The sequence below is a fragment of the Triturus cristatus genome, chromosome 2_2, assembly GCF_964204655.1.
Source record: "Triturus cristatus chromosome 2_2, aTriCri1.1, whole genome shotgun sequence".
NCBI classification, from domain to species: domain Eukaryota; kingdom Metazoa; phylum Chordata; class Amphibia; order Caudata; family Salamandridae; genus Triturus; species Triturus cristatus.
Genome location: NC_140582.1, coordinates 128282455 through 128309054, shown reverse-complemented (window position 1 = coordinate 128309054; position 26600 = coordinate 128282455).

Genomic DNA, 26600 nt, shown 5'->3' with positions numbered 1-26600 from the left:
TTGGTTTTTCCCCTTTCCCTTCCCTTTTATCCTTTCTCATGTTTGTGTTATTGTTTTCATATTTTCATGGTGATTTATTATGGCTGATCGAAACTCTTTGTTCCTATGAGGATTGCATTCTCCTTTTTTCCTGCTACACTCGTTTCTCAATGTCTCTCCCCCTTCTGGCTTCCTACTCCAGTGTCTCTATTACTCTCTTACACTCTCCGCTTTATGCTAATGCTTGTGCTCCTGTCTTTTGTGAGAATTGCATTCCCTGTCCTTCTGCCTCCATTTTTCTCTCTACTTCTTCCTTATTTCTGGTTCTCTGGGTCACTTCCGACACTGTTGCATCTTATTCACCCTTACCTGATATGGCTCACACTTATGATCACTTGTTTTCTCTCTTTTACTTCAATATGTCTCCACTAGCTTTCCTTTTTTCCTTCTGTCCTCTCTACTTTGCATGGGTTTTTCTTTTATTGGTTCTGTTATTCACATTTTTTGCAGATAAGTTACTGTCATGTCATTGAATATATTGTCATGGAATGTGAAGGGTATTAATTCTCCGATTAAGCGTCAGCGGATTTTGTCACACCTTGCCAAATTGAATGTTGACATTGCATTCCTCCAAGAAACGCATTTAACTGAGGTTGAATCTGTTAAGCTTAAACGTGGTTGGGTGGGTGAACTGTTTTACTCGCAAGGTGATGGCAAACGCAATGGTGTGGCAGTCCTTTGTCGCAAGTCTCTTCCCATACTGGTCCTTGCCCATGAGTCGGATGCTTCTGGTCGATGGGTTTATGCTAAGTTATCGCTTAGAGGCGTTCCAGTCTCACTTCTCAATGTATATGGTCCTACCACAGGCGAACCTTCTTTTTGGGCTGATTTTTCTCCATTTTTAACTAAATTTATGGACCACAACTTTATTTTGGCGCGGGATTGTAATCAACCTCTCGTTCCCTTTATTGATAGGGTGTCCAAAGCCCCCTATATTCCCAACAAGCCCCACAAGCTGTTTAGCCATGCTATTTCACAGCATAAACTAGTAGATTCCTGGCGCCTTTGCAATCCAAAGTTGCAGGAGTACACTTTTTATTCTCCATGTCACCGTTCCCAGTCACGACTTGACTACATCTTTGTTTCCCACAACCTCGCTCAATCACTCTTACACTCTGAGATAGGCCCGATATTGCTCTCTGACCACGCTCCTGTTCTTACAAGTGTTGATGTACTTCCTAAAAATGTTGGCCCCAGGAGATGGCGTTTTAACAATTCCCTCCTTGCAGACCCCAAATTTACAGCCACCTTTACTTCCTTTTCTGATGAATTTTTCCTCCTTAATGCTGACGATACTCTCCCTGACCACACTATTTGGGATGCTTTTAAGGCAGCAGCACTTGACTTTATCATCAGTTACGTTGCGAACAAACGGAAGAGCGCCCGAAGGTTCACTAAAAATCTCCTTTCTGACATTAAAACACTGGAACATGCGTATTTCACCTCGCACTCTGCTGACAGTCTGACAGCTCTCATCGCAGCAAAAATGAAGTTTAATGAGAAGTCTACGGAGGATGGCTCCTTGTACCTGTTGAAGTCTACCGCTAAATTTTATGGGGGTAGGAACAAGGCAGGGAAGCTCCTAGCTAATTATTTGAAGATTAAGCATAATAAGTTAAATATTGAATCTGTTTATGACTCTGATGATAATTTAAAGCATATGGATGTTGATATTCTTGCTGAATTTTCACGTTTTTACGAAACTCTGTATACCTCTGAATCCCAGTCTACTCCCAGTTCCCTTGCTCGTTTCTTCTCTACCATTCATACACCAGCTGATTTCCCTCCAGATCTCTCCTCCTTAGAATCGGACGTCACACAACAGGAATTACTTAATGCATTGCAACATCTCAAACCCAACAAAGCCCCTGGTCCTGACGGCTTTACCGTCAAATTCTACCTTCACTTTTCTAAATTGTTGATCCCGCGACTTCACTCTCTGCTCCATACTTTTCTTTCCTGCGGTGCCTCCTCAGGGACGTTTTCAGATGCCCATATCTGCCTCATACCTAAACCCGGGAAGGATGCACACTACTGCAAAAATTACAGGCCCATATCCCTAGTCAATATTGACTACAAACTCTTCGCTAAAACATTAGCGATCCGATTGGATCACCTTCTCCCCGACCTTCTAGGAGAGGAGCAATCGGGGTTTGTTAAGGGCCGATACATTACGGACAACACTAGACTCTTATTCAACATCCTGTCAAAATCCTCCCGTTGCCAGCATTCACTTGCAGCGATTGCCCTTGACGCCGAAAAGGCTTTTGACCGAGTTGAATGGCGCTATCTCTTTCACACTCTCACTTGGTTTGGTTTTGGCTCAAGATTTATCTCTTTAGTTTCCCTGTTATATTTCCATCCTAGAGCGGCAGTCTTTGCGAATGGTCAAATTTCCTCCTATTTCGACCTAGGCAGAGGCGTTCGCCAGGGCTGCCCTTTATCCCCTTTTCTTTTTAACCTTGCCTTGGAGCCCTTTCTCTCTAGACTGCGTCAAAATCCTGCCATCCATGGTTTCCAGATTGCGGACTCGCACATTAAACTCGCTGCTTATGCAGATGATATTTTACTCTTTCTTTCTAAACCTGCAGAATCCATCCCTGCTTTCATGACTGAAGTCAGAACTTTTTCCTCTATCTCTGGGTATAAACTTAATCATGATCAGTGTGAGATCCTCCCCCTGACCAAATATACTTTCAAGCAAGAATTTATTGACTCTCGGTTTACTTGGAGTCCTTCCCACATTAAATATCTCGGTTTATACATTACCCCCTCAATTTCAGACACTATTTCTTTGTGTATGTCCAAATGTTCACAAAAGATTGCGGATCTCACAGCAAGGTGGCATCCTTTATATCTTTCCTGGTTGGGCCGCCTTGACACTATTAAAATGATGATTTCTCCTATTGTTCTATACACACTTTCCAATATCCCAGTCCCCATCCCAACGAAATTCTTTACCAAGATTAATTCAACGTTATTCTCGTTTTTATGGAACTCCAAAAAATCCAGAATGTCTCTTGCTAGGCTCATACGTCCGGCTTCTGAAGGTGGTGTCAACTTTCCTGATTTTCCTGCATATCAGAAGGCCTTTTTACTGCGCCAAGCTTCCCTCTGGTTACAAGATCCCGCGTCCCCCTGCCCTTTATGGCTTAAGGTTGAACGTACTCTCCTCTCCCCGTTCTCTTTTGCAGAATATCTTGCTTTTTCCCGTAAGCCTTCTTTGATTCCTACTTCCATTCACAAGTACACTCTTAAGCTTCTACTGTCAGCTGCTCCTGGCCCTCCTACGACCGTTGCTGATTTCCTTTCTTCCACTATCTGGCATAATAAATATCTCCTAATCGGTCGTAAGCCCTTCTATTGGAAATCTTGGAGAACCCGAGGTTTGATTTGGATTTCGCAGCTCTTCTCTGGTTCCACTTTTGTTTCTTTTCCTGACCTTTGTTCCTCCTTTGGCTTACCCCAATCTTTTTTCCCCAAGTATCTTCTCCTTAAGGCCGCTGTCCTGGAGATTTATGAGCGACTTTCGGTTTTTCCTCTTCCCCCTACTTCTCACACCCCTATTTTTCGACTTCATTCCCTCCTCTGTACTGCCCCCAAAGCGTCTCTTCTCTATAAATACCTTCACACACCTGAATCACTTAGACCTAAATCCAAGGTTGAACTTCAGTGGGAAAATGACCTCGGGATAGATTGGCCGATATTCTTATGGGACAAAATCTGGACAAAATTGCGCAAAACTTCCAGAGCGGCGTCGTTGACACAATCCCTATTTTTTATCTACAACAGATTACTTCATACTCCTTCTACACTACATAAGCGATTTCCTACTACCCCAGACAAGTGTTGGTCGTGTGATGCTTCCAATGCTACCCTACCACACATGTTATTTTTTTGCATACATGTACATGATTTTTGGTTACAGGTGTGGGCCCAAATCAATGTTATTTTTCATACTTGTATTCCTTTTTCTCTTACTCATCTTTTCCTGGGCAGTTTATCCACCAGTTGGAACACCGTAGATATGTCTGCTCGCATTGTTGATCTGTTATTGGCTGTTGCTTTTCAACAGATTACTGTTAATTGGAAAAATGCATCCAACATTTCTTTCAAAGCGTGGTGGTATAATGTCTGTCATAACCATAGACTTGATAATGCCTTTGTTTTTCCTGTTCAATTAGCAGCTAAGCGTGCAGACTTGTGGCTCCCCATTACGCTATATTTAGATAATTGTGCTGCTCGCTCTTCCCTTCCATCGCCTGCTCAACAAGAGGTTCCCAAACCCCCATGATACCCTTCTCACGTTCAGAATATTTTACCCTGCTGTTTTATTTTTATGCTCTCTGTAATTAATCGTTTAGTCAGGATTGATGTAATTTCCTTGTTTCTTTTTAACGCCCATGTTCAATGCTTTATTGTGTACTTTCTCTTATATATTCCAATGCAATCCCCTCCCCCCCTTTTTTCTTTTTTCTACCCCTTCTCCCTCTCCCCCTCCTTCCTAATTGATATTTTGTATTGCATTTTTCTTGTTCATTGTCTAATAAAATTCTCTTAAACCTAAAAAAAAAAAAAAAAAAAAAGAGATTATAAGGTAAAACAAGCTGCTTTACATTCCTCTGAGACTTAGCCTGAAGGCTGCTCTCCATGGCTACCACTAGGATAGCTTTCTTTAAAAGGTTGTCTTAAACCTATCTACCTTAAGAGTCGAATTGGACTGGTGCAAGGTGGCCACTATAACTTGTGACCAGCATATGCCAGGCCAACTTCTCACACCTAGCTATTCATAAAAGTATGAAGTCAAAATGATGCTGCTCTACTCATCCCCATCTGATGGCAAACAAGCCATCACAGATTAAAATCATATCATTATCAGATTAGACCAATCAAAACCTGGTGGTCTTGAGCATCTTCCATCTGGACTCCTCTAGGTGCTTCATATCATCATAACAATTGCTCTGACTCTTCACTTCCTGCATTCCCTGTCTAACTTCTGCATCCCTCAAAGATCAAAAATAGGAATATCACACAGAGGGTGATTATAAAAAAAAGGTTTCAAAATGTCACCCATAATTCACCTTTCCAAGGTTTAAAACCATTGGCCTTTCAAAGAAAACGTGTTTCCAATGTCATTCCATGTACCTGTCACTTCCAACTGTTTCAAATCTTTCGTTGACACAGATATGTTCTTAATATATTTCTCCAAGTCCTTACTTTTGTCTTGGATAGAAGTAGTGCAGTGCTGAACTTTAACATCTGACATATTGCCCTCTTTGCAAGCAAAATGTCTTACCAAGTCAGTTTTGTAAAACCATAGACCTTATTGCAATCATCTCAGTATTTACAAGGAATAAGGGATTTGAACTATTCATAGCCAATTTGTCCACTATTGTAGAAAGCTTTCTAATGTTCAAATCATGCAGATTTACTCCCACTAACAGGATTATGGGATCAAAAATATCACCTACTCCTTCCACTGCACTAACACCACATTTAGTTCTGGGTTTCTTTTCCCATACAGAATAATTAAAATGTTCCACATGATAAATCGTTGGCAAAACTATGTCAAGATAGCAGGTACCATGCAATCCATATCGCAATTTTAAATATGCATTTTGTCCACAAATAAAAGAGACCCCAGGAATCACATAATTCTGTCGCTCTGGGAAATGAGAAATCTTCCCACTCAAAAGTATGTTCACATTCACTCTCCCCTAAAAACAACAGATCCATATAACTGATCAACATTTATTCTCAACTTTCCTTTGTATTTCCAATCTTAAAACTTCTTGATGTTTAATTTCTTGAATACTCCACTTATGTTTTTGAAGATCCTTGTCAGTTTCTGTTTTAGACTTTAGGTCTCTCCATCTATCCTCCACCAAATTTAAAAATGTATTTTCCACACCCGGCTTCAAACAAGTCAAATTATGTCTGTGTGCTTATGCAGTGTCTAGTCACTTAACCTCTTCAGTGCCCATGACGAGATAGTCTCGTCATGGAGCACGGTTGCGCTGTGCCCATGACGAGACTATCTCGTCATGAACCCCGCCCGCTAATGCAACGCCCGGCACAGGACGGGGAAAGGGCGGGGCACTGAAGGGGTTAAGATATACAAGAATCTCTGCACCTTTAAAATAAGGATTCTTATTTTGCTGTTTGATATGGGGAACTTCTGGAAGAACTACATCATAACTAAGCCTGGGTGTAAAACTCTGCTCCACTCGCGGAGTTTGCAGATTTTTGGCAACTCCGCATTCTGCGTAGAATGCAGAGTTGCTGATATACTCTGCACTCCACAACGGAGCAGATTTTTATTTGTGTTGCCGTGCGGGAGTGACTTACCGGGTGCCCGCGAATGCAGATGAGATTTCTGAGCCATTCACGAGCTCCATGAGATTTGCTAGGAGGCCGCATGGTCCTGTGAGAGTTTGCGGTCGCCAACACATCATTCGCATGTGTCAGCAGAGTTCCAGTGGTGGGTTTGGTGATGAACGCGATCCTGAACACGTAGGATCTAACACGACTGCAATCTAGAGAAGTTTCTCTCCCTAAACAGATTCAAAACCTTCACGAAATGAATATTTGGAGTGAAAAAAACTCCTCAAATTGACATTTGGCTATGGTTTTTTTGTACAAGGAGTATTTTTTTCTTTTTTTACTTTTTTTCTCAAGAGGAAGGAAGTGCCCAATAGTCTCCAACTTCCTGTTCCTGTCCAGCAGGCTCCTCCCAGTGCTTTGTCCATCTCCTGGTCACTTTTCATTTGGTTTTGGAGTTGGAAGGATCACTCTTTGTGTCTGCTGCATAAAATATCATTGCATTTGAGGACTTTGAATTTGAGATTTCACAAGTAAGTTGGAAAACTGGTGTTGTTTATTTGATTGGGGACATGCATGTGGATTTATTTGCACTTTTCATCGATTTTTTTTATTTATTGTGGTGGGTGGCTTATAGTTTCAGTAGTGGCCTAGTTGTTTCTTTGCATGTAATGTTTCTTCTCTTTATAAAGGAAACATGTTGCATAGTTCACTACATTTTTTCCGCTTTGAAATCAATCCGCAATATTGATTTAATTCACTATGTAGTCCAGTAGTCGGCCTATAGGCCTTTCAGCCAGTAGGCCTAGTGCTACTCATGGGTGCATGAAACAGCTGTTTCTTTGATACCTGTTGAATTTAAACATCATTTAGGCCATGGATGGCATTAGATTGCAATACAAATGTTTTGTTTTTTTGGTGGTATTTCACTTTTTTTATGTGTTATGTCTATGCTTCTGTTGGATGTAGGTGGTTGTAACTTGCAAACCTTTTTAGCCCTGTGGATTTTTGTTTTTGGCATTGTTGCATTAAAGATGTGTTGTTTAGCATGCCTCCTTTGTATGGCCAGTGTGTGAGTGTGTCTGCAATAGTAGGCCAACATTTGCCTTGGTTCCCCATGTGGCCGGGGGCCATTATGTAAAGTCTGTGTCCATCCATAGGCCTGCTTGTATTCATTGTTTTCCATGCCTCCTGCCTGTTGTTGTGACCATGTGGCTGGCAGCCGTTTTATGGAGGCAGTCAGTGTACTTTTGCTATTGGCCTTCTTGTCTTCCCTTTGTTCCCCTTGGTTTATTGCTTCTTATTGTGGCCTGACCATGTGGCTGGCCGACATTTTGTGAAGGCAGCCAGTGTGCTTTTGCCAAAGGCCTGCATGTCTTCCTTTTGTTTCCCTTTGCTTTTTGCTTCTTGTTGTGGCCTAGCCATGTGGCTGGTGGCCATTTTGTGAAGGCAGCCAGTGTGCTCTTGCCATAGGCCTGCATGCCTTCTTTGTTATGGCCATGTCTTCTTGCCGGTTGTTGTTTTGCATGCAATGTTTTATTCTTTTATTCAGAAAAAATGTAACACAGTTCACTACATTTTCTTCACTTAAAAAAAAAAAATTGCAATATTGATTTGAATTGGCTCACTATGTGGCCTAGTCTGCCAATGGGTTTTCAAGCCAATCGGCACAGAGCTACTCATGGGTGCATGAAACAACGGTGTCTGTGCTGTCTGTTGAATTTAATCATCATTTAGGCCATGGATGGCTTTCGTTTGAAATAGAAAATGAGTTTTTTTTGTGGTATTTCACTTTTTTATGTGTGCTATGCTAATGCCTTTGTTGGATGTGTGTGGTTGTGTAACTTTCAAACCTTTTTAGCCCTGTGGATTTTCGTTTTTTGCATTGCTGCTTTAAAGAGGTATTTTTTAGCATGCCTCCTTTGTCTGGCCAGTATGTTAGTGTGTTTGCAATGCAATAGTAGGCCAACAATGCATTTGCCTAGGTTCTCCATGTGGTGGGTGGCCATTGTGTAAAGTGTGTGTCCATAGGCCTGCTTGTGTTCATTGTTTTCTAGGTCTCCTGCTTGTTGTTTATTTTTGTATTTTTGTTTTCATTTTCATAAGTAACATGATTTGGCATTAATGAACCATGCATTAACCCCATGTCTGCTATATGACATGCACAACAGTATTCATTGTCTAGGGATTGTTCCATTTTAATTTGTCAGCTGCAGCTCCCTTAGTGCCGCATCCCAAGTGATACACAATGCACATAACACAAACCGTTACATTTGTATTTTGTTATTGTTCTTCTTTCCTATCCTTCCTGAGTGTACTGTACAGTACACCATGAAAGCTCATGTTGCTGTCAAAGTCTCACAAATGGCTACACTGTATTATTATTTGTTTTAATAACTTAGGTAACAAGTGTGACCACACACTAAATTATATTATATTTGTTTGTACTAGTAATGGAACTACAAAAATGCCACGTTTTGCTGATGTTCTTCTTGCTTCCTCGCTTTTAGATGCACAAGAGGAGGAGACAATATCAGCCATAATACTGCCAGACAGAAGGCCTGTGCACGATGTGACGTGTGACCACAGACATCTCTTCAACTTGTGAAGCTTAGTGCTGCTGCTAACTGAGAGTTTCAAGATTGCCCCAAAGAAAAAAGGTACCAGTACCAAGAATGTTGCCAGTGGAAAGAAAAAGGCACTTACCACCACCGGTATGTCGCCCAAGACCTTTTTGGGGAAATGAAAAATTGCCCCTGCAGCAGCGGTGTCTGGGGAGCAAGTTGGAAGCAGCATCCCCCGCATCAGAAGGCCTACCCCACTAACCTCGGCTTAAGCCCATGTCTGTCTCAGAGGCAGCCAGTCTAATCACAGCAACGCCCACAAGCAGTGACGTTGAAATTGACTTATCGTTAATGCAAAGTAGTACCAAATCAATGCAGGAAACTCAGATAATTGGGCAACAACAGCTGCAACAATCACTAATAGTAGTTCCTCCCGAAGTTAAGGCAGTTCAGGAAATCAAGATTTCTGCTGAGGAAGAAGAGCAAGCCACTCTTTTAGAAAATCCATTGTCTTCCAGATCCTCAGCAAGAAAAAGGAGGGTCAGTCCCTCAAATTCTTCTCCAAGCCCCCCTTCTGATGATCTAGACACCACTTGGATCTCGCCTCAGTCTGAGAGTGAGACAAGCCACAAGACAAGGCTAGGGAAAAGGAAGGTTCATGAAAGCATTAGAGTTATGGAGGTAAATGTAGAAGAGGAGGATGATGATGAGCCAGTCATCATGGATGTTAGCCCTTCCCCAGTGGAGACCGGCATTACCCCATCCCAAATTGCTGTGAGGGATGTGGCAACAGTGGCACCACAGATACCAACAATAGAGATACCACCAACACCACCGCCAGCTACCATATTTACAAAGTCCCGGCAGCGACCTACATCCAACACATCCACCTCAGTAGAAGTAGGTACTGCCGAGAGTCAAACGTCACGCTCACCTACCAGTTCATCTGACATTGCAAGTGGCACCAGCAGCATCAGAAAATTGACCTCCCCAGTTTGGGACTTCTTTTCAGTTAGCAAGAAGAAGGTGGACATTTCTATATGCTCCATTTGTGGAGCAAATGTTAGTCGGGGTAAGCTTGGTATAAACTATGGTACTGGAGGCCAAACCCATCTGAGAAAACACCACTTGATCCGGTGGAAGGCACACATTAGGGGCCAAAAAACTGTAAGTTTAGTTGGTGGAGGGGGTGAAGATTCGATCATGGTGGAAGGTGAAGAAGAGGAAGACATTTGCTCCAGTACAAAAAGCATTCCTGTCCCCAGCCGTGCAGTGGCATCATCAACATCATCATCAGCAACATCGCAATGGCACAAGGGTCAGGCCAAGACACCAAGGGGACCAAGGCAAGAAAGTACAGTGACTGCTGGACCGAAACACACATTGAGCATACAAATGTCTGCTCTCAAGAAATCACCTGCATCAGTGGTAGCACCAAAAATGAATAAAATACAGAAAACCATTTTCAGCATGTTTAGGCTGGAGGGGCAGTACAAACGCAACTACCCCACTGTACATTTGTACAACGCGAAGCTGCCTAAAATTTGATCGCTGAGCCTCCTACCTTTTTCTTTTGCTTAAAGGGTGAGTTTCTTGAATCTGTGGCAGCAATCTGACCAAAATGGAAGGTTCCCAGCTGGTTCTATTTTGCCAGAGTTGCTGTTCCAGCACTACATGAAGACGTGCTGGAATTGCTTAAACAAGCTCTGCAGCAGAGTGCTGCTCACACTATCCACCTGATGACAGATATGTGGACCACTTGCCAAGCCATTGATTACATGTGCATCACTGCACACTGGATCTCTTTTGTGGGGGTTAGGGAAAAAACATCTGCAGGTTTTGACACTGCTGAGATTTTTAATGGTGCTCAGCAGCATGCAACAATAGCCTTGTTCACCATGGGGCATGAGTTATATTTAGCTCAGGTAATTATAACAACTGAATTTCTCTGGTTTTGTATGACTGAAATGTCAGCCTAACTATTACGTACCTAAAACCTGTGGTTTTTCAGTGAATTTCTAAGGTTTTTTAAAGTGCAAAACTCCTAACTATAACTTCTATTTTCTAACTATGCCTACGTAGGTAAGAACTGCAAAAAGATGAAGAAAGGTGCAGAAAGAAGCAACATAGGTGCAGAAAGAGGCAAGGGAACTGCAGAAAGAGGCAATAAAGGTGCTTAAAGAGGTAAGAGAGGTGCAGAAAGAGTTAAGAGGGATGCAGAAAGAGGCAAGAGGGGTACAGAAAGAAGTAAAAGAGGTGCAGAAAGAAGCGAGATAAGTGTAGAAAGAACCAACAGAGGTGCAGAAAGAGGCAGGAGGGGTGCAGAAAGTGGCAAGAGAGGTGCAGAAAGAGGCAAGAAAGGTGCAGAAAGAGGAAAAGAGGTGCAGAAAGAGGCACGAGGGATTCAGACAGAAGCAAGAGAAGTGCAGAGAAAAGCACGAGAAGTACAGAAGGAAGCAACAGAGATGCAGAAAGAGGTAAGAGAAGTGCATAAAGAAGCAACAGAGATGCAGAAAGGGGGAAGAGGGGTGGAGAAATATGCAAGACACGTTCAGAAAGAAGCAAGAGAGGTACAGAAAGAAACAAGAGAAGTACAGAAAGAAGCAACAGATGTGCAGAAAGAGTCAAGAGGGGTGCAGAAAGAGGCAAGAGAAGTACAGAAAGAGGCGAGAGGGGAGCAGAAAGAGGCAAGACAGGTGAAGAAAGAAGCAAGAGAGGTGCAGAAAGAAGCAAGAGAAGTCCAGAAATAAGGAACAGACTTGCAGAAAGAGGCAAGAGAAGAGCAGAAAGAAGCAACAGAGGTGCAGAAAGACTCAAGAGAATTGCAGAAAGAGGCAAGAGAGGTGCAGAAAGAGGCAAGAGAGGTGCAGAAATAGGGAAAAGGAGTAGAGAAAGAGGCAAGAGGGGTCAGAAAGAAGCAAGAGAGGTGCAGAAAGAAACATAAGAAATGCAAAACGAAGAAACAGAGATATAGAAAAAGGCAAGATGGGTGCAGAAAGAGGCACAAGGGGTGCAGAAAGTGGCAACAGTGGTGCAGAAAGAGGCAAGGGAACTGCAGAAAGGTGCAAGAGAGGTACAGAAATAGGCAAGAGAGGGCAGAAAGAGGGAAGAAGATTACAGAAAAAGCAAGAGAGGTGCTAAAAGAGGCAAGAGATATGCAGTTAGAGGGAACAGTGGTGCAGAAGGACGCAAGGGAGGTAAGAAAATAGGGAAGAGGGGTACAGAAAGAGTCAAGGGGAGTGCATATAGAAGCAGAAAAGGTATAGAAAAGAGCAACAGAAGCACAGAAAGAGGCAAGAGAAGCACAGAAAGATGCAAGGGAGCTGAAGAAAGAGGCAAGCGAGGGGCAGAATGAGGCAAGAGAAGTGCAGAAAGAGGGAAGAGGGGTACAGAACGATGCGAGAAGGGTGCAGAAAGAAGCAGAAAAGGTGCAGAAAGAAGCAACAGAAGTGCAGAAAGAGGCAAGAGAAGCGCAGAAAGAGGCAAGTGAGGTGCAGATAGAGGCATGAGTGGCATGGAAAGAGGCAAGAGAGGTGCAGAAAGAAATGAGTGAGGTGCAGAAAGAGGCAAGTGAAGTGCAGAGAGAACACATTGAGGTACAGGGAGGGGCAAGTGAGGTGCATAAAGAGTAAAGAGAAGTACAGAAAGACGTAAGAGAGGTGTAGAAAGGCAAGTATGGTACAGGAAGAGGAAGGAAGGTACAGAAAGAAAACATTGAGGTGCAGGAAGAGGCAAGTGAAGTCCAGAAAGAGTAAAGAGAAGTGCATAACGAGGTAAAAGAGGTGTAGAAAGGCAAGTAGGGTACAGGAATAGGAAAGATGGTACAGAAAGTGGAAGAAAGGCACTGAAAGAAGCAAGAGGAGTACAGAAAGTAGCAAGAGAAGTACTGAAAAAGGCAAGTCAGATGCAGAAAAAAGCAAGAGAGGTGGAGAAAGAGGCAAGAGAGGTACAGAAGAGGGTAAGAGAGGTACAGAAAGAAGCAAGAGAGGTGCAGAAAGAGGTAGGAATGCGCAGATGAGGAAGAAAGGTAAAGAAAGAGGCTAAAGAGGTGCAGAAAGAGGCAAGGGAAGTACAGAAAGGAGCAACAGAGTTCCAGAAAGAGATAAGAGAAGTGCAGAAAGAGGCAAGAGAGGTGCAGAAAGAGGCATGAGAGCTTCAAAAAGAAGGGTGCAGAAAGAGGGTAGATAGGTGCAGAAAGAGGGTAGATGGGTGCAGAAAGAGGCAAGAGGGATGCATAAAGAGGCTAAAGAGGTGCAGAAAGAAGCCAAAAAAGTGCAGAAAGAACCAAGAGAGATACAGAATGAAGCACTAGGGGTGCAGAAAGAGGCAAAAGAAGTACAGAAAGAAGCAACAGAGGTACAGGAAGATGCAAGAGAACTGCAGAAAGAGGCAAGAGAGGTGCAGAAAGAAGCAAAACAGGTGCAGAACGAAGCAAGAGAAGTACAGACAAAACCAACAGAGGTGCAGAAAGAGGCAAGAGAAGTGCAGAAAGAAGCAACAGAGATGCAGAAAGGGGGAAGAGTGGTGAAAAAAGAGGCAAGAGGGGTGCAGAAAGAAGTTTGAGAGGTGCAGAAAGAAACAGGAGAAGTGCAGAAAGAAGCAACAGAGTTGCAGAAAGAGGCAAGTGAGGTACAGAAAGAGGCAAGAGAGGTGCAGAAAGAGGGAAGAGGGGTACAGACAGATGCAAGAGGGGTGCAGAAAGAGTCAAGGGGACTGCAGAAAGAGGCAATTGAGGTGCTTAAAGACATACATCTCGGTTTGAGAGAAGAACATGGCGGCCGCTAGCTAAACAGCCGCGGTCACGCTCCCTTGGCCTCCGCGTTGGGGGTTGATGTTGGGGCCCTGATGTTTTTCTTTTTTTTTGTTAGTTTAAAACTCCCTCTCCCTCCTACCTTATTGGCTGTAATGTTCAGTGAGTTTTCCTTCTCCAGCGTACGTGCGGTCTTGGATCCCCGCAGTGACCCGTCCGGGGTTGGAGATTGGCGCTTGAGGTGGAAGGAAGCACCGCGAGTGTGGCGATGCCAGGATGATGCCCGCTTCCTGTTCCGGATTGCCAGAGGCAGGGGCAGCACCAGTACCGGCTTCCACTCGAGCCCCGAGACAAAATTCGAACGACTATCAGATCTTAGGCGGCAGGCGGCAGACTCCCAGGTAGAGTGTTGGAGACACACTCTTCTCAAAGAAGATAGTACAGTCGGGTGGAACAAAGGTAAGAAGGGGCTAACATTACTCCCAGGTTGCCCTACCAACAGCCCTTCCTGTAGCGCCTATTTGTCTAGTTACAAGAGGACATTTGTTATTACCAGGTCACCTGTGGGGGGAGAGGTGCACCGTTACTGCATGGAGACTGGTGATGCGGCGAAAGTTGATATCTCACCACCTAAAATCAGCAGATATACTCTGCGCGCTAGACAGTCAAACAATGGGTAGTAGTGTTCCCTATAAGGGAAAAGAACCGCACATCAAAAAAAGAAACTGTATAACAAGTAACAAGTAGAAGCATGGATTAATAATGAAGCTAAGTATGACGGGGTGCTAGGATAGCTCAGGGCACGTACTACCAAAGGTGCCGTTAGCACGTTACAAGTAGCATGCAATTAAACATAAACAAGTAGCTAATACAGCACTCCCGAAAGTTGTATAAAAATCCAAGAAGAATATGTTGGACCTTTGTTTATTGTAGCATGAAGCGGTAAGTCCTTATGATTCAAGTGAGTATATAAAAAATTGAATTTCTGTACAGAGATAAAAGTTAATTGACTAACACGTCCCATTGTAAAGTTCCTTTTATTGGTTATCGAATTTCCAGCAAGAACTAAGGCGAAGCCAACACGTGTTTCATCTGTACAAATATATATTTAGACTTTCTCAAGGTGATTCGCACGACAAAGCGCAAAGTATTCCAAAATGAAGACTAATTGAACACTCCAATATTCATAAATAGCAATCCCAATAACTGGTAGATCCCAAAAATGCAAATGCTTATTACGAAGAAAAACTAATATACATCAGCTGCAATATTATCCTGTCGACAAATAAGTCGAAAACAGTATCCGCTAGTGAAAAGGGGCACGATCATCAAACGGCCTGACCATGATACATCCGTCACCGCATCGAGAAAGTATACTCCGCACCCACTGCAAGTGTGGCGGTCCGTAAATCCAAACAGCAACCAGCTGCTCTAGCTCTGCGAGCTAGAGCTGCCCACTCTTCGCTTAATACTGAGATTTTTGAGCCTATTTTGACCCCCTGAGTTTTCCTTCCTATATCTGAAGTCAGAACATCAGTTAAGCGGCGCAAGCAGAGAGGGGATCCAACGGAGTATGGGTCTGCCACTAAGGGGAGAGAGGCTGGCAAGGGCAAAGGAAGAGGCAGGGGAGGAAAACATCGCCCTCAAAGGTGAAATTTACCCCATCTCTGAAAACATATTATAAAGTCATGTCTACTTCTATAGCAACTACTGGTGAGCCTATAAAGAGCGGTATTCAAGATAGCCCCTTGGGAGGTGTTCACAGTCTACAAAGCCTCCTAGTTGTTGACACAACTAAAACTTTAGATCAAATAAGTGTAGCTCCTGAAGCTGCGTTTTCCACCCAGGGGAGCAACCTGAAGGGGCCAAGTTATTGGTCTCTCCGACAGAGCTAGCTGAGAGTTTGGATGGTTTATTGGCATCAGCAGTAACTGCATCAGCTATTCATCCTGCAGTGAACCTCTCCAATAGAAACTCTGTCCTGGAAACACAAGATATTCAGGAAGCCCAGCAGAAGGTCACTAAAATCATAAGCAACACTGTCACTGAGAACCACATGGTTTTAGACTCTACGACTCGCTCATTGGCTGATATACTGTTTGCTATGAAGGATGAGATGACAAGTAGGTTTACGGTCTCAGAGACGAACCAGGCAGAGGTGACAAGTAGGTTTCTGTGTCAGAAGCAAACCAGGTGGCTATTCAATCATCCTGCGAAGTGTTGGCCTGGATATTGGAAGAAGTCACTATGAGGACAGATGCAATAGAGTCAGAGATTCCCAAACTTAAGGAAGCCATACATGTTACTTCAGCGGATGCTGCAAAATTATCAGCCAAAAACAAGGAACTAAAAGACGATCTTGAGCGTCCGGAAAATCATTCTAGCAAAAATAACTTAAGTCTCCTAAATATTCCTGAAGCCCTTGATGGGTCGGATATAAAGGGGTGTGTGATCTCCCTGTTAGAGGGAACAGTCTTAAAGAACTCACCTAGTATAGATCTTCTACACGAGATCCAAAGGGTACACCGCGATCCTTTTAAGAGGAATCCTGGCAGACTAAAGCCAAGAAAGATATTGGTTAATTTTCTGTCATACTCTGTTAAGGAGTTAATTTTATCTTCTGCTCTCAATGAAGGCACCATGACATCTACATCCACGGGTCAAAACCCATTCTCCTTCTCTATAAGATCAGATATTTCACATATCACTGCAACAAGACAGTGGGAGTTGGGGGAAGAGGCTTGAGGATTTAAAGAGTTTGGGGGCAAAGGCTCAATTGAGGTTCCCTGCACTACTGCGCGTAATGTGGAACAATCATATGCATCCGTTCCGCACGACTGAGGAGGTGGATGCCTTCATTGTTAAAATCAAAATGAAGATGGAGGGCAGAGAGGGAAGGCGTTGAAGCTATGGGGCTTTTGGACATCAAGTCCCTAAATTTAACGAATAGTACTTACGTATATGTTAGAAAGCCAGAGGGAGTGGTGATCGAATAGGCTTAGCCTATTGGAAGGGAGGGTTCCTCATGGGTGAAGGGTTCACAGGGTGTGGGGGGGTGGGAGGGTGGGGAGCACAGGGTGGGGAGCAGTGGATAAAAAAGAGTAATATACCTTGTCTCATCTGAATTTTAGCAAATGTTCATCTAGCCAGCACCAAGGGTTTGTAAGTTGATGACAGGAACTTCTACAAAAGATACAAAGGTTAACTTTATTTCCTGGAATGTCAATGGTTTAAGATGTCCATGTAGACAAAGGCTGATACTGAAATATTTAGAGATTTACCCAGCTCAGGTTTGTCTCTTACAAGAGACATATTTGAGTTTTGCAGAATGTGGCTCAATATTTTCTAGAATCCCCTGGATAAAATATTATTGCTCCTCACAACAAACGATCAATAGTAGGACGTTGCAAATTTGATTAAGCAGGGGGCTTCTTGTTCTATTAAATCCGTGCAGACAGACCAGACAGGGAGGTGGATAGTGGCACAGTTGGATTTTGGAGGGATAGAATTAGTCTGTGTCTCCTTTTATGGGCCTAACGTTGATGACCCAACCTACATCTGTAAACTGCAATCTAAATTAACTGTGGTAACTCCCCCCTTGATTATAGGTGGAGATTTTAATGTGCTCCTTGACCCATTAAAAGATAGGTCAAACCAGAGCCATTACATAGGCCCCCCCCCCGAATCCGTCGAGCTATGAAAAATCTGTTGCACGACTTGTATCTGGTGGACATCCGGAGGGCAAAGAGGGGAGATCTTCAGGAGTGCACGTTTTATAGTAAAAAGTATCAGCACTCATCCAGGATTGATTACATTCTAACTAATAGATACGTCCTGGTTAGCCTGATGGGGGTCTCAGTATTGCCAAGTCACTTTTCGGATCACGCTCTAATGTTATTTTCATATCTTAGGAAGAGCAATACGCTACAAACTAGATGGATGCTCAATAGAGCAAAGCTGTTAGACCCCGAAATTATCCGGGCCATTAAATCATCCTCTCTAGAATATTTTGCATTAAATATCAGCTCCACGACCATGGATTTTGTCTGGGACGCCTTTAAGGGCAACCTGAGGGGCGGACTGCATGGCCTTATTTGCTCCAAGAACCGGGCTGAGGCCCGGGAGCTTCACATTATTGAGGGAAGAATTCTGCAATTAGAAGCTGAGAGGAATCGACTCAGTCATGGGAGCCCAGGAAGTCCAGGGAGATCCGGAGGGGGCCAGGCAGGAGTATAGGGGTAAATTAGACCAGAAGGGCAGGGCACAATGGCTCATTAAGAGCATGCAAAATTTTGAGTATGGGGAGAAGGCTGGTGCTTTACTGGCTTGGAAAGCCAGAGTTGACCGCTCAAAAAATAATATTAATGAGCTTATAATAAATAACAAAGGGGAAAAAACAAGCAGTGTAGAGGACATGCAAACTTGCCTCCTCTCTCTTTTTTCCGACCTTTATGAAGAGAATTTAGCCCCTTCCCTAGACCAAATGCAAGCTTGGTTAAGGGGTAAATCTTTGTCAATATTAACTAAAGCCAGTCGCGACCTCCTTGATGCCCCCATTACCTCAGAAGAGATTATAAATCAAATAAGGAAATCCAAAAATAATAAAGCATCAGGAATCGATGCACTCCCGATTGAAGTTTTTAAACTCCTATCAGATGAGTTGACCCCCGTACTGGGTACCCTGTTTAATTCAGTATATAGCCCAACAAGCCAGCTTCCTAGCAAGAAGCAACAGAGGTACAGGTAAAGGCAAGGGAACTGCAGAAAAAGTCAAGAGAAGTACAGAAAGAAGCAATAGACGTGCAGAAAGAGGCAAGGGAACTAAAGAAAGAGGCAAGAGAGGTGCTTAAAGAGGTAAGAGGGGTGCAGAAAGAGGAAAGAGGGGTGCAGAAAGAGGCAAGAGGGGTACAGAAAGAAGCAGGACGAAGTGCAGTAATAAGGAACAAGAGTTGCAGAAAGAGGCAAGAGAAGAGCAGAAAGAAGCAACAGAGAGTGCAGAAAGACTGGAGAGAAGTGAAAAAAGATGCAAGAGATGAGCAGAAAGAGGCAAGAGAGGTGCAGAAAGGGGGAAGAGGGGTGGAGAAAGAGGGGTGTAGAAAAGAGCAAGAGAGGTGCAAAAAGAAACATGAGAAGTGCAGAAAAAAGCAACAGATGTGCTGAAAGAGGCAAGAGGGGTGCAGAAACAGGCAAACGGGGTGCAGAAAAAGGCAAGAGAGGTGCAAAAATAGGCAAGGAAACTGCTGAAAGAGGCAAGAGAGGTAAAGAAAGAGGCTAGAGACGTGCAGTTAGAGGGAACAGTGGTGCAGAAGGAGGTAAGGGAAGCACAGAAAGAAGCAAGAGAGATACAGAAAGAGGCAATTGAGGTACAGAGAGAGGCAAGTGAGGTGCAGAAAGAGGCAAGAGAAGTGCAGAAAGAGGCACAAGAGGTGCAGAAAGAGGGAAGAGGGGTACAGAAAGAGGCAAGAGTGGTGCAGACAAAAGCAGAAAATGTCAAAAGGAAGCAAGAGAAGCGCAGAAAGAGGCAAGGAAAGCACAGATAGGAGCAAGTGAGGTACAGATAGAGGCTAGAGTGGTATGGAAAGAGGCAAGAGAGGTGCAGAAAGAAAAGAGTGAGGTGCAGAAAAAAGCAAGTGAGGTACAGAAAGAAAACATTGAGGTGCAGGAACAGGCAAGTGAGGTGCAGAAAGAAACATGAGAAGTGCAGAAAAAATCAACAGATGTGCTGAAAGAGGCAAGAGGGGTGCAGAAACAGGCAAAAGTGGTGCAGAAAAAGGCAAGAGAGGTGCAAAAATAGGCAAGGAAACTGCTGAAAGAGGCAAGAGAGGTAAAGAAAGAGGCTAGAGATGTGCAGTTAGAGGGAACGGTGGTGCAGAAGGAGGTAAGGGAAGCACAGAAAGAAGCAAGAGAGATACAGAAAGAGGCAATTGAGGTACAGAGAGAGGCAAGTGAGGTGCAGAAAGAGGCAAGAGAAGTACAGAAAGAGGCACAAGAGGTGCAGAAAGAGAGAAGAGGGGTACAGAAAGAGGCAAGAGTGGTGCAGACAAAAGCATAAAATGTCAAAAGGAAGCAAGAGAAGCGCAGAAAGAGGCAAGGAAAGCACAGATAGGAGCAAGTGAGGTACAGATAGAGGCTAGAGTGGTATGGAAAGAGGCAAGAGAGGTGCAGAAAGAAAAGAGTGAGGTGCAGAAAAAAGCAAGTGAGGTACAGAAAGAAAACATTGAGGTGCAGGAACAGGCAAGTGAGGTGCAGAAAGAGTAAAGAGAAGTGCAGGAAGAGGCAAGAGAGGTGTAAAAAAGCAAGTAGGGTGCAGAAAGAGGAAGGAAGGTTCAGAAAGCAGAAGAAATGAAGAAGGCAAGGAAGATGCTGAAAGAGAGGCAAGAGAGGTACAGAAATGGACAAAAGAGGTGCAGAAAGAAACAAGAGAGGTGCTGAAATGCGCATATGAGGAATAAAGGTACAGAAAGAGGCTAGAGAGGTGCAGAAAGAAGCAAGAGGAGTAGAGAAAGGAGCAACAGAGTTACAGAAAGAGGCAAGGAACTACAGAAATAGGCAAGAGAGGTACAGAAAGAAGCAAAAAAGGTGCAGAAGGAAGGAACCGATGTACAGAAAGAGGCAAGAGAACTGTAGAAAGCGGCAAGAGAGGTATAGAAAGAGGCAAGAGAGGTACAGAATGAGAGTAGGGGTTCAGACAAAAGCAAGAGATGTGCAGAAAGAAGCAAGAGAAGTACAGAAAGAAACATGGAAGAGAGGTACAGAAAGATGCATGAGAGCTGCAGAAAGAGGGGTGCAGAAAGAGGGTAGATGGGTACAGAAAGAGGCAAGAGGGGTGTAGAAAGAAGGAAAAGAGGTACAGAAAGAAGCAAGAGAAGTGCTGAAAGAACCAACAGAGGTGCAGAAAGTGGCAATAGGGGTGCAGAAAGAGGCAAGAGAAGTGCAGAAAGAAGCACTCAGAGATGCAGGAAGAGGCAAGGGACTGAAGAAATAGGCAAGAGAGTTGCTTAACGAGGTAAGAGAGGTGCAGAAAGAGGAAAGACGGCTGCATAAAGAGGCAAGAGGGGTAAAGAAAGAAGCAAGAGAGGTGCAGAAAAAAGCAAGAGAAGTATAGAAAGAACCAGCAGAGGTGCAGAAAGAGGCAGGAGGGGTGAAGGAAGAGGCAAGAGAAGTGAAGAAAGAAGGAACCAATGTGCCAAAAGAGGCAAGAGAACTGTAGAAAATGGCAAGAGAGGTACAGAAAGAGGCAAGAGAGGTACAGAAAGAGGGTAGGGGTTGCATAAAGAGGCACGAGGAGTTCAGACAGAAGCAAGAGATGTGCAGAAAGAAGCAAGAGAAGTACAATAAGAAACAAAAGAGGTGCAGAAAGAGGCAAGATGGGTGCAGAAAGAGCCAAGAGAAGTGCAGAAAGATGCAGCAGAGATGCAGAAAGGGGGCAGAGCGGTGGAGAAAGAGGCAAGAGGGGTGCAGAAAGAAGCAAGAGAGGTGCAGGAAGAAACAGGAGAAGAGCAGAAAGAAGCATCAGAGGTGCAGAAAGAGGCAAGAGGGGTGCAGAAAGTGGCAAGAGGGGTACGGAAAGAGGCAAGAGACATACAGAAAGAAGCAACAGAGGTGCAGAAAGAGGTAAGAGAAGTGGAGAAAGAGGCAAGAGAGAAGCAGAAAGAGGAAATAGGGGTGCAGAAAGAGGCAAGAGGGGTACAGAAATAAGCAAGAGAGGTGCAGAAAGAAGCAAGAGAAGTACAGAAATAAGGAACAGAGTTGCAGAAAGAGGCAAGAGAAGAGCAGAAAGAAGCAGCTAAGGTGCAGAAAGACTCAAGAGAAGTGCAGAAAGAGGCAAGAGTGGTGCAAAAAGAGGCAAGCAGGGTGCAGAAAGAGGCAAGCAGAGTGCAGAAAGGGGAAGAGGGGCGGAGAAAGATGCAAGATGGGTGCAGAAAGAAGCAAGAGAAGTGCAGAAAGAAGCAACAGAGGTGCAGAAAGAGGCAAGAGGGGTGCAAAAAGAGGCTAACGGGGTGCAGAAAGAGGCAACAGAGGTGTAGAAAGAGGAAAAGAGAGATGCAGAAAGTGGGAGAGGGGTGCAGAAAGAGGCAAGAGGGGTGCAGAAAGAAGCAAGAGATGTGCATATAGAAGCAAGAGAAGTGCATAAAGAAGCAACATATTTGCAGAGGAGGCAAGAGGGGTGCAGAAGGAAGCAAGAGAATTGCAGAAGTGCAGTAAGAAGCAACAGAGGTGCAGAAAGATGCAAGAGAAGTGCAGAAAGAGGCAAGAGAGGTGCAGAAAGAGTCAAGAGAGTTGCAGAAAGGGGGAGAGAGGTGGAGAAAGATGGAAGAGGAGTGCAGAAAGAAGTAAGAAAGGTGTAGAAAGAAAGAACAGAACTACAGAAAGAGGAAGAACGGGGCAGAAAGAGAAAGAAATGTGCAGAAAGAAGGAAGAGAAGTACAGAAAGAGGCAAGAGAGCAGCAGAAAGAAGCAAAGAGTTTTGCACAACATTAGTACCAATGGTGACCATTCTAGCTTTGTGAGGGGCCATCCACACGCTGTACTACATGCCGTTGTATTTTTAGTTACTTTTGAGCCCCTTGAGCTAGCAACAAAGTTGTTTTGTTCAAATCTTCAGATTATGCAGCATATGATGTATTATGTGGCAAATGCAGAAAATGTATAATTATGTGAAAATCATCGCAGCCGAACAGTTGCTCTGCTCTTACCTCTAACTAGCTCCAAAAGTGCTCCTCTTTGGTTGCTTCTTTTTTTAGTGTCTTATTGAGTTTATAGTTTAGCTTCTATGGAAACGAGGAAGACTAAACCTGAGGTTAACACTCCACAATACAGACTACCATACCACATAATTATTCTCCATACTACATAATCCCACTCCACATAATTCCTACACACTAAATACCACATAATTTCAATCCACATAATTTCACTTCACAACATTCCACATAATTCCACTACACACTACGTACATCCACTCCACTCCAATAAACATTGGTAAAAAACATCTACATTTACAGTGCCAATAGCTCTAACTCTTGCAAATATGAGACCTATTGCATTGCAAATGTTTGTTTAACTATTAGTCATGTTTGCAGAGTAGTGGAGAAAGGGGTGTGTGGCCTTCGAAGACCTCTTAGTAATCCTACTGTATGGGACTTAGTGTAGGTAACAGGAGGGGAGTTGGTCCCAAGTACGTCCTTGAGGGCCAACTACCCCTCCTATTGCCTAAAATAAGCCCCACACCGCAGGATTACTGAATTCTGATAGCAGGCCATGCCCCCTTTCCCCACCACAAATGCACTTCCTGGTACACTCTTGGTTGGGGAATGAAGTCCCATTTGCTGCTGGAGGTCCTAAGGGGCCAACTAGCCTACCTGTTACCTCCAGTAAGCCCTACACAGTGGGATTGCCAAAAGGTGGTCGCAGACCACACTCCCTTTCTCCACCACTTTGCAGACGCGCCTCCTGGCTCACTCTTAGTTGGGGGATGAGGGATGAAGTCTCCTTGCCTCTTGAGGGTCCACGGGGGCCAACTAGCCCTCCTGTTATCTCCAGTGAGCCCCACACAGCTGGATTACTGAAGGCGCTCAGAGGCCATGCCCCCTTTCTGCACCACTCTGTGCCACCTAACACTGGGGAGAGGAGTTGGCCTAATGGCTAGGGTGGTCGACCTCGAATCTGGGGAACTGGGTTTGAGTATCGGCAATGACGCTGAACATCCTGTGATTCTGGGCAAATCACTTAATGTCCCTGTACCTAACAAAAAACTCTGTAAAAAAAAAAAATTCTGCTTGGGTGATGAAGTCCACTTTAGCCTTCCGGTCCTCAGGACACAAGGGGATCTCATCGTCCCACAAGCAGTGCGCCAAGAGGTTTTGCAGAGTGGTGTAAAAAGCGGTGTGGCCTCCTACCGGCTCTCAGCTATCGCACAGTGTGGAGCTTACTGGAGCTACCTGGTGGGCTAGTTGGCCCCTAAGAACCCTCACCAGTAAAGGGGACTTCATCCTCCAACCCAGAGCGTGCCAGGAGGCACATTTGCAGATTTGAGCAGGGAGGGGCGAGGCCTCCGGCGAGTTGCTGGTTTCTTTTTTTATTTTACTTTAGGAAGTGGGGATCTGTGGCTGTGTGGCCCCCTTCCCTTGACCCTATTGGGCCCTGGGGACCCCATCCCCGGGGCCTGAGGCATTTAGAAAAAAATGAAAAGGGAGTGGGTGCGCAGCCCTCCTCATGACGCCGATTACGGCCCCAGGGACCCCATCCCTGGGGCCCAGCAAAAACATTTTTTATAGAAAGGGGACTGCGTGGCCCCCTACCCTGGGCCAGTTTTGGCCCTAGGGACCCCATCCCCAGGGGCCTGTACTACCTTTTTAAAAAGTCCCCCCTCCTGAGGCCAATTTTGGCTCCGGGGACCCCGTCCCACGGGGACAGGCCTTATGTTTGTTTTTTAAATAATTCAATAGGGGGTAAGTGGTCCCCCTCCTGGGCCATTTTTGGGCCAGGGACTCCATCCCCAGGGCATGGCCACGATGTTGGAGGTCACGGCGGGAACCTCAATGGCCCCTGGTCCCTGCCCACTCCCTGCAGGAGCCGGCATTGCTTTTGGGAAGAGGGAGCTGCTAACATGCAACTCCCTTTGACCAAAAGCAATTCTGCTTCGCTTCATGGAAGCGAGAACAGTTTTCCTGCTCTCGCTTCCATAAAGTGAAGCAGAGTATTGCTATGGCATTGCTTGCCATAGCAAACTGCAATGTCCCGGGGTTGGGCACCCTGGGACATTGCTGAAGCCGGCCCTGGGGAGTGGCAGTCCCCAGGGTCAAGGAGGGCTCCTTAAGGGTGCTGCACGGCCCCCCTCGCATCAGGTGTAAAGACCCATGGAGGTTTTGGTCCCCATGGCCAGGGGTCCACAACAGGCCCCCCATTTTAATTAATTAATTTCCCGGGGAGGTGTTGGTCCCTGCAGCGGTGTGGTGGGGGCAGGAGCACCTCCACTCTTCATTTAATAAATTAAAGCCCCAGGGAGGTGGTCAATGGGGTTGGGGGACTGTGAGGCCCCCCACTCATCATTAATTAAAACCCCAGGGAGCTGGCAGTCCCCAGGGCAGTGTGAGGGGACAGGAGATCCCCCATGCATTTTTTACAAATAAAAAGCCCCGGGGGGGGTGGACCTCAGGACCGCGGGGGGCTGGAGCAGGCCGTGTACCCTGCATATTATTAACATTGCCCGGAGAGGTGGTGGTCCGCAAGGCTATGGGGGCCCCACTGGCCCCTGCAACACAATTAAATATTGCCCCCAGGACCTGGTCCACCCAGTGACTTCAAAAAAAGAAAGTGCGGGAACCTACACTTTCAGCAGGATTCACAGACCCTACGTGAATCCCGCCGACACATTTAAAAAAAAGGCTTTTTTGGACATTTGGTTCTGCCACTTCTCTTGTTTTATTATCTTTTATCTTGTGACTCATTTCAATCGAGTCACAAGATTGCTGCCAACACTTTCTGATTGGCACTGTTGGAAGCCAATCAGATTGCAAGACTCGAGATCGGGAGAGTCTGCAGGTCCTTCTTGTCCATATATGTAAATATCTGTAAATATTACATTTTCTCAAAAACGACAGGACGGATTTAAAACATTTAACAAAAAGGTCGCTTTCTGAACCAGGAGCTACCTTTTTGCCTAATTGCTCGGTGCTTCATTCTTTTCTTGTGACTCGGTTACCGACTCACAAGATTGCTGTCAACACTTCCTGGTTTGGAGTGTTGGCAGCCAATCAGAGTGAAGCTCATGCCCGGGAGGGTTTGCGAATCCTCCTCGGTGCTCAGATATCGATATTTTTCTTTTTTCAATTTCTCAGGAACTACAGAACGGGTTTACATAATTTAAACAAAATAGTGCTTTCTGGACAAAAAGCTACCTTTTTGCCAAGTTTAGTGTAAATCCATTCAGCAGTTTGGGCGGTAGCCTTGTCTAAAGTTTCCTATGGAAATTAACATGGAGAAAATAAGTTACTTTGTCAACCTCGGAGAGGTGTTGTGTGTTTGTTGGGTGGTGCTTGTTGATTTGCAGATAGGTTGCATTTATGGAAACCGTTAAACCTCTCCAATGCATGTGCTGACAAGAGCAGTGCAGTGGTATGGCTGATCTTTTATATATGGCAGTGCAACAAGGAGGCCCAACGCAGGCTCAGGAGAGCAAGACCCAGGCCGAATGCCCAGGACAGCCACTGACTATGTGAATGAGTTCCCATTACATTCACTGAATGCAATGTTTCAGGATGGCTCCGTGAGTTGAATGCTTGCTGCTGAAGCATGCAGTGACCTATGGTTCACTGGTGCGATTCCATCAGGCCTGTAAACTGAGTATGTGTGTGCAGATATTGGGGCGATAATAAACGTGAGTGGGGGAAGGGCTGGGGGTCTCTCTGTTTTCAAAGACTAACCCTGGAGGTTTAGGGAGCTACTTGTAGCTGGGTATTTTCTCTCACAAGAAGGAAGTATGTTGCCCCATAAAATAAAGAGGGTGCATTGGGGGAGGGGTGTCTGAAGGCTTTGGGGCAAAAGTGACAAGCACTGGATTGCAGCAGAATTCTAGCCTTCCCATTCAACCTGGGTCCACATAGACCTAGCCCAAGCTCCAACAAACCCCAAGTGCCATGCGCCCCCGTGCAAAATCAAATTAAGCCCCAGGGAGGTGGTGGTCCCCGGGGCTGGGGGGGCCTGGGAGCCTCCCCACATCCAGTTAAAGAAGCCCTGGGGAGGTGGCAGTCCCCGGGGCTGCAGGGGCCCTGCTATTTAATTTTGGCATTGGCCTCTGGTCCTGGCCCACCCAGGGGCTCATTAAAAGGAAGAGCGCGATCCCGTGCTTCATTCTTTTTTATTTTCTCAGCAGGATTTGCGCACCCAGCGCAAATTCTGCCAATATTTTTTTTAATGCTTTTTTT